A 10,802-nucleotide genomic window follows, 5' to 3' on the forward strand; every position below is an offset into this window, starting at 1 on the left:
AATATCTGCTTTGAAGAAGCTATCATAAATGCCAAAGAAAATGTCTAGGAAAAAGTTGTTCTGGTGGGATCCAGCCACTTCCTAGCACAGATTAGATCAACCTGAGAAGTCAGCTAGACTATGCTGGCTACAAGGAGGCTCCCTGGAAATCCTCTCATAAATGAAGACAGAAACCTCTCCATTCCCTAAATACTCCTGCATGAGGACTATTTAGGGATGAATGATTTTAGAGAGGGATGGGTAAGAAGGAAAGACACAGGTATTATGACAGCTGTGTGCTACTTCAAGAATCTTTTAAATGGAGAGCATCCACTGCTACCACATCCATCACATTTATGCTTCTAAAGCACCTAAACTAGCCTGCCACTCTGATTAGCCCTTTGGGCAAGCCTTCCTCTTTCTGCCCTTTGACTGTACAGACCCTCTTTTGCATCAAAAGATGGATAAAAGCTGGCTAACAGCCTGGAAAATACAGTGTCGGCTTAGTTAGTGCTGTATCTCTTCCATGAGCTGGACAGATCAAACAGATATTGCTGGACAACTGATTCCTGTTAGCAAGGATAGTTTTATGCAGGTTTGCATCCCTCCTCCTTTATCCTTAGATAAATGGCATGACAGAAGGCAAAATTGCTTCCTGTCCTCCAAGAAAACCTAATGGGAGGGAAAAAAATCGAATATGTTCATAACATTGCCAATAGCTGTATTAACTTCAGTTGCAGCAATATGTTCTGGATGAAAGGGACAAGAGATAAAAGCAAGCGGAGATATTACCCCTCCATCTCATGCCAGATGGGCAGATTCTTTTCTCAACACGTTCTGCTGAAAGTAGTGGGCACGTCTGTGGCCCAGTAGCACAACCTCAGCGAAGAGTGGGCATTTGATTCACCTTGCCAAGTCTGGGTGCCTACAGCACAGATATTAACCTCTGAGCTAGCTGAAAAGACTCGCTGTATATTGACAGGACACCTCATCCTAAAGCAGACATCTCTATCAGGTCGGATCGACCCCAGAAGTTCCTGTATTGATTCCTTGGCTATGCAAGAAGTCTAGACATGACACCCCTATATAGACTTCTACAACAAATGTGCCCAAGCTATTACAGGTATTATTTAGGTATGGAGTTAATGCTCAAAGATTAACCTGCGCATTTTGAGTACTGTCATTTGTCACAATTATATTGAAAGATCTAACACCTAAAAAGTATCCCACATTTTTTATTCCTAAAATAGAAATTAAAAAGAAAGTCTTCACAGACTTTGCTTTACTAGTTTTGCTTCTGTTCCCTCTTACTTCTGGCTAGGCCAGAAATAACCTCTGTTTTCTCGTGATGCCTAATTAACCTCTCTTATGATATCACTGCTTTTGATTATGTCAGCCAGTGAATGAATATGGCTCCTAATATTATGACATTCCATGTTAGACCCAGAGGTAGCCAAGAAACACAAACAGATACAAAAAGAGTTTAAAAACATAATTGTGACTGTATTCTCAGAGAGCAGTTTTCTAGCTCATGGCTGAAATGGGCTGATATGATACAGCAGTATTTTCCAGCATGGAAAACCAGGGAAAAATAGTAGCAACATGAGCTGCTAGATTCCCCCTCCCCGCCCTTAAATTTTAAATGTTCCTATCTTGCATTTCTCAAGTCCATTTTCACCACATCAGCCACCCCCCTTGCAGACAGCTGATTTCACTTTTTTGTTCTTAGAAGAAAAACAACTGCCAATTCCACCCCAATTTCATTTCCTCCGAAACTGGAGAATTAATCCCAGGGGTGATTTGTGTCCCGTGACTTCCTGCTAAAAATGCAAAGTGTTTTGCAAGCTTGGACAACAACTGCTAAAAGCAACGGGCCAGATTCACCTTGGCATTGCTCTATTTCTATGCTGCCATAATAGCACTTTAATCAACAAGCAGAACTGGCATAAAGCACTGATGCATCAGGCCCATCATATAGAGTACACCCACTTAATCAGGTAATCAACTTAATCAGGACACTTCCCAAGGAACCAAATTAAGCCTAATGACACCAAGTGGCAAGGACTGCTGCTTAATTGGGATAGTAATTCTGCTTATGGTAATTGGGATGCCTGCAGGTGATTAAATGGTACTGAGCTAAGAAGAGACAGTCTCTGTGATGCTCAGAGACTGTCAGTGATTTCTCTCTCCTCAAAAGCCTCTGTCAACAGTGGATCAGCAAAACAAAACTTTTATAATCCTCTCATTTAGGAACTGTTTGAATAGAGCATTTCAAGATGGAAACAGGAATATAGAAGCAAAAGGGAAAAAAACCCTATAGATTCCTTAGGTTAGTCTGAATCTGATACTAGGGCTAGTACCAAAAACCCCACCAAACAACAAAAAAAGAATCAAAACAAAACCAATAAATACTGAGAGATCTTTGTCGGGGGGAGACGTAGCTTTCAGTCATTAAAAGCTACTTTCTGTCTGCCTTTTCAAAGATGCCTGTAGCTGATGTTTCACAGCACAGCAAGAGTTCAGTGAAATGGAAGCACTCAGACTCAAGAGAAGTGAGGACTTCTTACAGATAAGACGACACACGTGAGGAGCAAAAGAGGGGTCACAGAACTGCTTCCCATGATTTCCCATCCTATTTTACAGCACAGAAACAAACAATTTGCAAAGTACAAAGAAAGAGATGGCTGAAACCCACAATTTAAAAATATTTCTTGTAAAAATGACTTTTTTTAACATCTCTAATTGCTATCCAGAGTAGGCATGAGATGTTCTAAAGTTAAGACCTGTCCTTCCTTTGAAATAGCTGTCAGAAATTGTAAAGTTCTTCTGGAATGAGGTTGCTGATAAAACAGCAGCCTCCAAAATCATCACACGAGGCATGGAGGAGCAGTGTTTTCAGAGTCCAGACTTAAATGACTGTTTTAAAGTGCTTTTTACTTTCCAGTGACCACTTTGGACCATGCGATTAGTCAAAAAGCAGGGTCTTGCAGAGCACTCACTTTAAGGTTTCACTTTTCCTCATTCTCTCTTGTAATGTTTGCCTAGAGACCAAAACCTGCGCAGATTTACAGCATGTCTATGACTCCTTTCTTCACAGTTTTACATTGAGATACACCCCTGCTACTTCTCCTGCTCGCCCACCCAAAGCAGTAGACATTATTGCTCCTCAGCACCACATGCTTGGAGAGCTGCGTGTCCCCGTAGCCATCGTGAGCAAAGGACAGTCCTTAAGCCCTCTGCCCTCAGATTTACCCAAGTGAAGAACAATGTATCTCGGTTTTTTTCACTTTAGAGGAAAGAAAGGCCAATTCAAACTAAGATTTGCACCTGTCTCCCCAAAATATGTGTGTGAAAAGGGGGAGTTTAGGGTATGAGGTTTTGGAGCTAGATTTTGCCTAAATTCTAGCTCCAGATCACTGTTGCGATCTCATCCACCCATGTACATCCAGAAGCAACAGAGAGGGAACTAGGAGCTGTAGGCAGCAGCACTCAGAAGCCAGGGACCCTGCACTACTTTTGCTTTTGACAGCTGCGATCACCTCCTCGTAACCAGAGTTCACCACAGTGTTGGAACCAAGGAACCACATAAAGGATGCTTTTTGATTGCTTCTAACGTAAGCCCACGTGAATTTGCATGTGTGCATTACCTGGTTTTTCATGGCAACCCCCACTGCTGCACCTACCCAGGGAAATCCTCGTGCTGTATTAATCATACTCAACAATCATCTTGCTGTGGCTTGCTGGTGTCCGTCATATGCAATACTCCACTTTTCTTTCAGAAAGGCAGATTCGTATCCTGCTACTTGGCTACTTTTTCCCCAGGCTTTGCTATGCCCTTCTTTCATCACATACTTCGTGATTCAATGTATTCAATATATACCTGTATGTTTTCAGGTAGGCTGTTCTTTACGTGACACTTAGTACTGAATATTATAAAGGATAACTCGGTCTAACCTCCATAAGCATTTAATCTACGTGTTCTTGATTTATTCCCTTGTCATGTTATTAGCTTCATTAGAGGAATGAAATGAGTGTTTGTGAGAGTAGAGGGGAAATTCAGATTCCTATTTGCCTTTATCCAGTTGCAGAAATTCCCCCAAAAGGACTGTCAATGGAAAAGCTAAGAGAATGAAGCTGTAAAAGGTGAATTCTTAAGTCTCTAAACACCTCCAAATGGACAGACCTCTGCCCATTTGTGCTCTTCAGATTCCATCTGCCCACATGAGTGTCCGCAGAGGACTGCCAACAGGGAACAGCTCTGACATGCTTCCAAAGCTATGGCATTTGTGTTTCCTGTTTCCTACTGAGCACTCCAGCAGGAAATTCCCCTTCATTCCCTGCCAGTTCCACCAGGCTCCAGGAAGCAGCCAGGCAACTGCAAAGGTTAATTGCTCTTAACTAAAATCTTCCAATATGGTCAGAGAGGCTAAGAGACCACCATTGCAGTTGTGTTTGCTGGGAGATGCAATTTGCCACGTGAACTCATCAACTCAGTGCTCCCTCTCCCTCCCTCTCTCCACTTTTGCCTGTTGTGCATCACATCCAATGAAGCCAAACTTGCACAGCAGTTGCTGGTGAGCCCAGCGAGATGACCCCCTCCCCCATTAGCACTTACAAAATACAATAAATAAATTCTAATAAATATATCTTCAAATCAAACCCATTTTGAGTTGCTTAACTGAGTGCATATCTAGTCCTTTGTACACATATTTGTACAAAGTGTTGCCTGTAATTTTAAAGATGCTTGCCTCAGGGAGGTTTCGTTTTTCCATTGAAGTCCCCTTGATTTACTGTACGCAATATGTTACAGCTTCCTTATTTGCTCCTTTGGGACAGTTACTGACAGTAAATCTCTATTAAAATATTCTTCCATATGGTTGCATGAAAATTTTATTGCAGTGAGCCTGAGGCTGAAGGTCACAGCTGAGTAGCTGCAGTTAAGTATTGCAGTCTATGGACTCTGAGGTACATCTGTTCTGGGAGCTGGAGCAAAATTAGAATTTTACTGTCAATAGCAGTTCTCCAAAACTAGTTCCATTTGTTTACCGTCGCAGGCCTGTAGCAAGGCAGTACCCGCCATATACATGTTTCAGGCCTTTGTGGCTACATGATTTAGGTCTTTAGCTCTGATCCAAAAATTACAGAATCTGGAGGTCACTGGAGAGAGTCCCTAATGTATATTTCATTTACGAGACATGAAAATTTAATTTTCTGTCACGTGATTTGACTCTATGGCCTGCTTACACGCTCTTTGGTGTGGGCTTCTCTGTTCATTGAAAGCTTTTCTGGGCTGTATATCACACAAACTTTATAAATGATACAAAAGTATGATTTTTAGTCGACTACTTGCAAGCAAACAGCCAGCTACAGGAACACCTTGCCGTTGCCCGCACGACGAGGTCGAGAAAAACCCCCATAACATCGGCTGGCTGCGTGGTTTGGATGCCGTCAATCTGCTGGTCAGTAGGTTACGTTCCTGTTGTAGAAATGCCCACAATTTGTACAACTTGGAAAGCTGTTTGAAAACAACGTTCCACTGTGGAGGACCACAGAGTATCAGAGTGTTAGATTGCTCTAAACATTACATTTAGCAATTGCCGCCAGGGTCAGCCAAATGTTAATCTACTGCTTGTATTTGTTTGAAATAAAAAAGGAAACATCTAGGCATATTTCTAAGCCCATCTTGTTTAGCAATATGACATCTATCAGAATGGCTCCGAGCCAAACCAGGCCTTTCCAATATGCGGCGTAATTTGGAATTTCTAAAAGAGAAATCAAACCTAAAATGCATCTGTGATTTTAACCTACGTTAACAACATTTTTTAAAAGGTTACAGCATCCAGTTTGATGGCATTGTGGAAAACTGCCAGACAAGAGGTCTGAGAAGGTCAGGAACGGAGTGAATTTTTGAGACACTAAAGCCTGTTAGAGAAATGCAGTAATTTGGGAACAATCAGCAGAGCTCCAGTTCCCCAGGGACCCGGACTGGAGATGCCATAGAAAGGGATCTCACCACTGGTAGCACTTGTCCTAACCTTGTGGGATAGAGGTAATGTTCTGAATGCAGCCACTAGACAGAAGAGCTGGCAGAGGAGGAGGTGGAGAAAGTGTGATTTATATGGTCTACTCACAAACAGTAATCTCCAGTGAAACTTGGATCACTGTTGCAAAGTAGTTTCTTGAACGAGGAGATGCGATGACTGTTTAGTATCACCTTGGTATGTGCCGAACTAGCCATTTTCTGAATCAAAAGATGAACAACACTGCATGCACCACATCAGCCCAAATTCATAATGTTACAGTGTATCCGGATGCAAGGATACCTTGGAGCTCTACAGGATTTTTTTTTTTTTAACAACAGCTATTTCTAGATTGGTGTCCATGCAAGAATGTACTTCCACTACAAGTACAGCATCTAAAACCGGGCATGGCATATACGGCAAATGTTAAGTAGCTAGAATTTCAATTTCCAACCATGCTATTAATTGCTCGCCTAAAATCTTGTACGAGTTAACCAACTGCGAGCTCTCCACCGAAACTGCAATACATTTCCACATCCAGAATACACACACGGCACACAGGGAAGTCGTCACCCTTTTTGGTGGCCAAGCTATAAGGCATGAAGAGTGGTTTGGCTTGATGCCTCGTCAAACTGCCAATGAAGATACATTTGGAACTGGTGATCACCTCTCTATTAGTATGTGATTGGTCTTGTCATACTGACAATAACATGCTTCTATCAAAAGCAAGTGACTGTTTTGAGCTGGGAATGTGCCGTCTTTAAGCAACTGCCTGGCTACCAGTTATTGGTTCATTATGCATTTTAAACAATACAGAAATGTACCTTGCAGTGAAGACACATATCATAGTTTTACAGGTAAGAGTTAATACTAATTAGATGTTTTGGTACTCACAGGCTTAATTAGTTCACTTGAATCTTATTTTTCAAAGTAGGACAGACATAAACTTGCCATAATATTTTAACAAAATAGACATGTACTATAAGGAAGTGAAATGAATTCCCCACCGCTCTCTCCCACGCCCTGACAAGCCGATAAAAATGATATTAGGTGATTAAATGTAGAAATAAAAAAAAAGGAGGCAGACATAATGATAAACTGTAATGAAGTTAAACAGCTGGCAGACTCCTTGGTGAATTTGCCACCTGATGACTTGTACTAAGATGCAGGCAATGCCCCCAGCTCACCGATCAGACGGCAGCCCCTGGTATACATACTGAACATCGCCTCCCATTCATTAATTGGCTTGATGGAAACTACCTCTCTTGCTATAAGGCCAGAAAAAAATTGATTTCAAATGTGTGCATCTGGGAAGAAAAAAAAAATAAAGGAACAACTTACAGTCCACTAAAAAACCCACAGTAATGCAAGATTAATGCTCTTGAATGAATTCTGGCTAATTTGCAGATTGGGACTGGACCTGCAAACACCAGCCTCATCTAAAAGACATAAATGCTTTGCTTCTCTTTAGCTTGAGAGGAATGCATTTCAAGTTTTGATTTTGAAACACAGGAACTGGTATCAGAAAAGGTCCCTTCTCACTGAGTTCCAGCATAAGGTAAGGAAAAAGAAGCTTCTAAATTCAATTTAGAAATTGTAAACTGTATAAGGAAAGGAGGAGAACTGACAAGAGAGCCAATGTTATCACCACCTGATCTCCCACTGACAACCGAAATTCCATTTCCATTTATTGTTTGTAATAAATATCGGCAAGTCCAAAGCCAGACCCATCCTCACTCTGGTCACTGGCTGTATTCCCATGACTTAACGTCACATCAGCACCACATGCAGAACATGAACAGTGGTCTTGACTCTGCAAAGCCGTCTGCACATATGCTGCGCATAAGCACCTATCTTGTCCCCAGGAATTCTCAAAGCAAAGCACATACTTAAACATTTAGAGGCTCAGATGTGGCTGATGTCTGTACCCCTGTGCTGCCTCCATCCCTGCACAGTACAGGCTGCAGGAGTGTGCAGGCCCCTGTGCAAGTGTTCGCTCTTCGTAAAGTAACTGCAACATGACAGGATCCTTAATGGCTATTAACACAGCATTACAAAGCAGAATCACATCATCTTACAGCTACCTCCCCCATCTGCTAGATGCAGCTTCCTACTAACTTGGAATATAACATTTGGCATGAACTATGAGTAAATACTGCTCTTTGCGGGATTTTTAAAGCTAGCTCAGTACAAAGGTCTATGTTACCTAGAGCGTATGCATATTGACCCACGTTTTTCTCACTTCATCTGTGCATCTTTTTACACATAATGATAGCATAGGATGCTAGCCTCAGGGAGGGGGAAAACCCCATCCTTTTTTAAAATTATCCACTTCAGTAGGAATTGTCTTTTGGTATTTAAAGTGTGTTTTGACGAAGAGGGATGGTTTCTCCTTTAGTATTCATATTTGCCATGTTAGTGATGACAACTTCTCACAGACCAGTGGAGCAAGGAGCTTTGCTGAGCTGCAGCAAAAGCCAGCTAACAACTTTGTACCTTTCATTCCCTCTTCAAGTTCCCACCCTCCACAGAAATAATATTAAAATATTCTCAGAAAACACACTTTTGCCTCTCTACAGATTTTTTTCCTTAAGACTACACCTGCACTTCTCCTTCTTGGGACCTGCAGCTGGAAGAAGAGTTTAGCTCCAGCCAGCTTGTGCAGCAGAACTGGAGTCTGCCCCAACAAGTGGGACATCCCCACACTTGAAACAGTTTTGGTTTTCATCTCTGAATTGGTTTCTTTTTTCCCTGCTCTAAACTCTTTGCAAATCCTCCCCTTTTACCTTACATTCCTTCTCATCGGCTTGCCTATTGCCTAAATATTTTTTTTTGTTTGCTTATGTTTTATCTACATCAGTATTTATTTTTCTTAAAAGTGCCTTTCCCCCCACATTCTGTTTCAAAATTTTTCCTCTGCTTGTTATCAGGCCTCATTGCCTCTAACACCTTGTTCCTGACCCTTGCCCCAGCTCAGCTGTCTTCTCCTTTCCTATTCCTCACTTTCTTTCTCCACTTGCTCCCTTTTGCCCCCCATTTCCCCTTGACTGCCCAGGTCACCCTCTCCTCCCCCAAATGGGGCACACAGCAGGGCTGGCCTCCTTCCCCCTCACCCAGACATCTTCACATGAGCCTGAAATACATACAGCAGCAGAGGGGCCTTATACATGTGTATCAAAAGCTTGATGCACATAAATAAAAGAAAGTTGGTGACTAATTTATTTTCTCAGTATCTATTAAACACAGACTAAACTGCCCTGGACATATTTAGGCTGGAAATTAGAAGAAGGTTTACAACCACGAGAAGAAAGACAGCCTCTCAGTAGGAGTAGTGAGGGCAAGAAACCTAAATGGTTTCAAGATGGAACTAGATAAGTGTTTGAAAGACATCATATGATGTGGTTGCCTTCAACAGCAGGGGACAGGACTTGATGACTTAGGAAGTTCCTTTCAGTCTTAATTCTTATCTTCCTGTGTGGGCCAAATGTCACCCACAGCAGTCTGCTGATGAGCCCTATAGAGATGAGGCACAGGAAAGGCAGCCGCAGGCCTCTGCAGGCTGCAGTCGCCTTCGCAGTTCCACCATGTAGTCACTTTGCCAACTGGGGTGAAAAGGGAACCAGTAAGACTTGAGTACCATCATGAAGCGCTCTAAAGTATGTTTAAAAAGGATGACGAAGTGCCCAGGCTGCTCAGATGTGAATGTAATGTGCTGCAATGCCCTCTCTGCTTTTCCTCCACACAGAAGAGGATAGCAGCTAGGATCTTTTTTCCCATTTCTGAAAAGTTGCCTGCCTTTGGTTGGGAAAACTCAGGCTCTGCAGCAGTCAAGGTACATTTGCTCCACATATAAGGTCTCACAGGAATTGACACACTGAACAATAAAGTAGATTTAAGCTAAAAAGCAAAATCCAACATCATCTGCTGGTTCAATCACATGCTTACTTGTACAACGGCTGCAGAATTAGTGCTCACAGTTGACAGCCTGGGCACAAGCTCACAATTAACTGCAACTATGCCAGAAAAGCTTGAGGAGGTACCGCCTCTCAGCTGAGCTGTCCCTGCCAGCAGTCCCCACCGCAAGCTCAAAATGTTGGCTTAAATCTTCATCAGAACGTTGATTTTAGCATCTTCGGCAAAAGAAATACAAGCTGATACACTTTGCCTTGCAATGGAGATGGGCTACCAGTGCTCACAGCAGCTCAGCTGAAGGGAGGTAACTTATTAAGCTGTTTTAGCTCACCTGCCCAAAATTGCTGCAGGTGTTAGCAGCTGGGGATGACATGGTCAGCAGTGATGCTTGGAGGGCAGGTTGACATCTGCGAGTCTTCTAAGACCTCCATAACACAACCCGCAAAGCCCTGTCAGACCAGCTTTGCCTGTCATTTATTATTTGCTCCTTTGCCTGCAGCTCCTTTTGAAGCTTTAAAAACTTTTGGTTTTGATAGTAAAAGGATATTTGTGCCTTGCCTGTGGAAACGTCAGGCCCTGTATTGTTCAGTCCACAATAAAATATGTGTTTCAGTTTGATTTATTACTCTCAGTTTACTTTGCCTTAAGTTGGCAGCATTTCCTGGTTTGGATTTTGCTGATGGCCTTACAGTTCCTTTTCCTGTATTAGGGCAGCCAGTTTTATGTTTGTTATTCCAACTCCAGGACTATATTCAAAATGACTAGGAGTTGTAGTGTTTGAAATCTGATTATTTACAGCAATGCCTCTACTTGTGAAGGCATTTCCAGTAGAAATTGTCTGAAAGGGGACACATGGACTCAATTGAAGACATGTTTTTAAAGTTACTTGTT

General features: G+C 42.2%; 1 protein-coding gene across 1 annotated transcript in view; it reads left to right on the top strand.

Annotated features, from left to right (window-relative positions):
• ETAA1 (ETAA1 activator of ATR kinase) overlaps nt 1–10,372 on the top strand; it is a 67,046-nt gene extending 56,674 nt beyond the window's left edge. The window contains exon 12 of the transcript XR_003924616.1: nt 8,579–10,372. The gene's annotated coding sequence lies outside the window, so the exon portion shown is untranslated. The remainder of the gene's footprint in view (nt 1–8,578) is intronic.
• The last annotated feature ends 430 nt before the right edge of the window (nt 10,373–10,802 follow it).

Source organism: Aquila chrysaetos, chromosome 8 (assembly GCF_900496995.4).
Source record: "Aquila chrysaetos chrysaetos chromosome 8, bAquChr1.4, whole genome shotgun sequence".
NCBI classification, from domain to species: Eukaryota; Metazoa; Chordata; class Aves; order Accipitriformes; family Accipitridae; genus Aquila; species Aquila chrysaetos.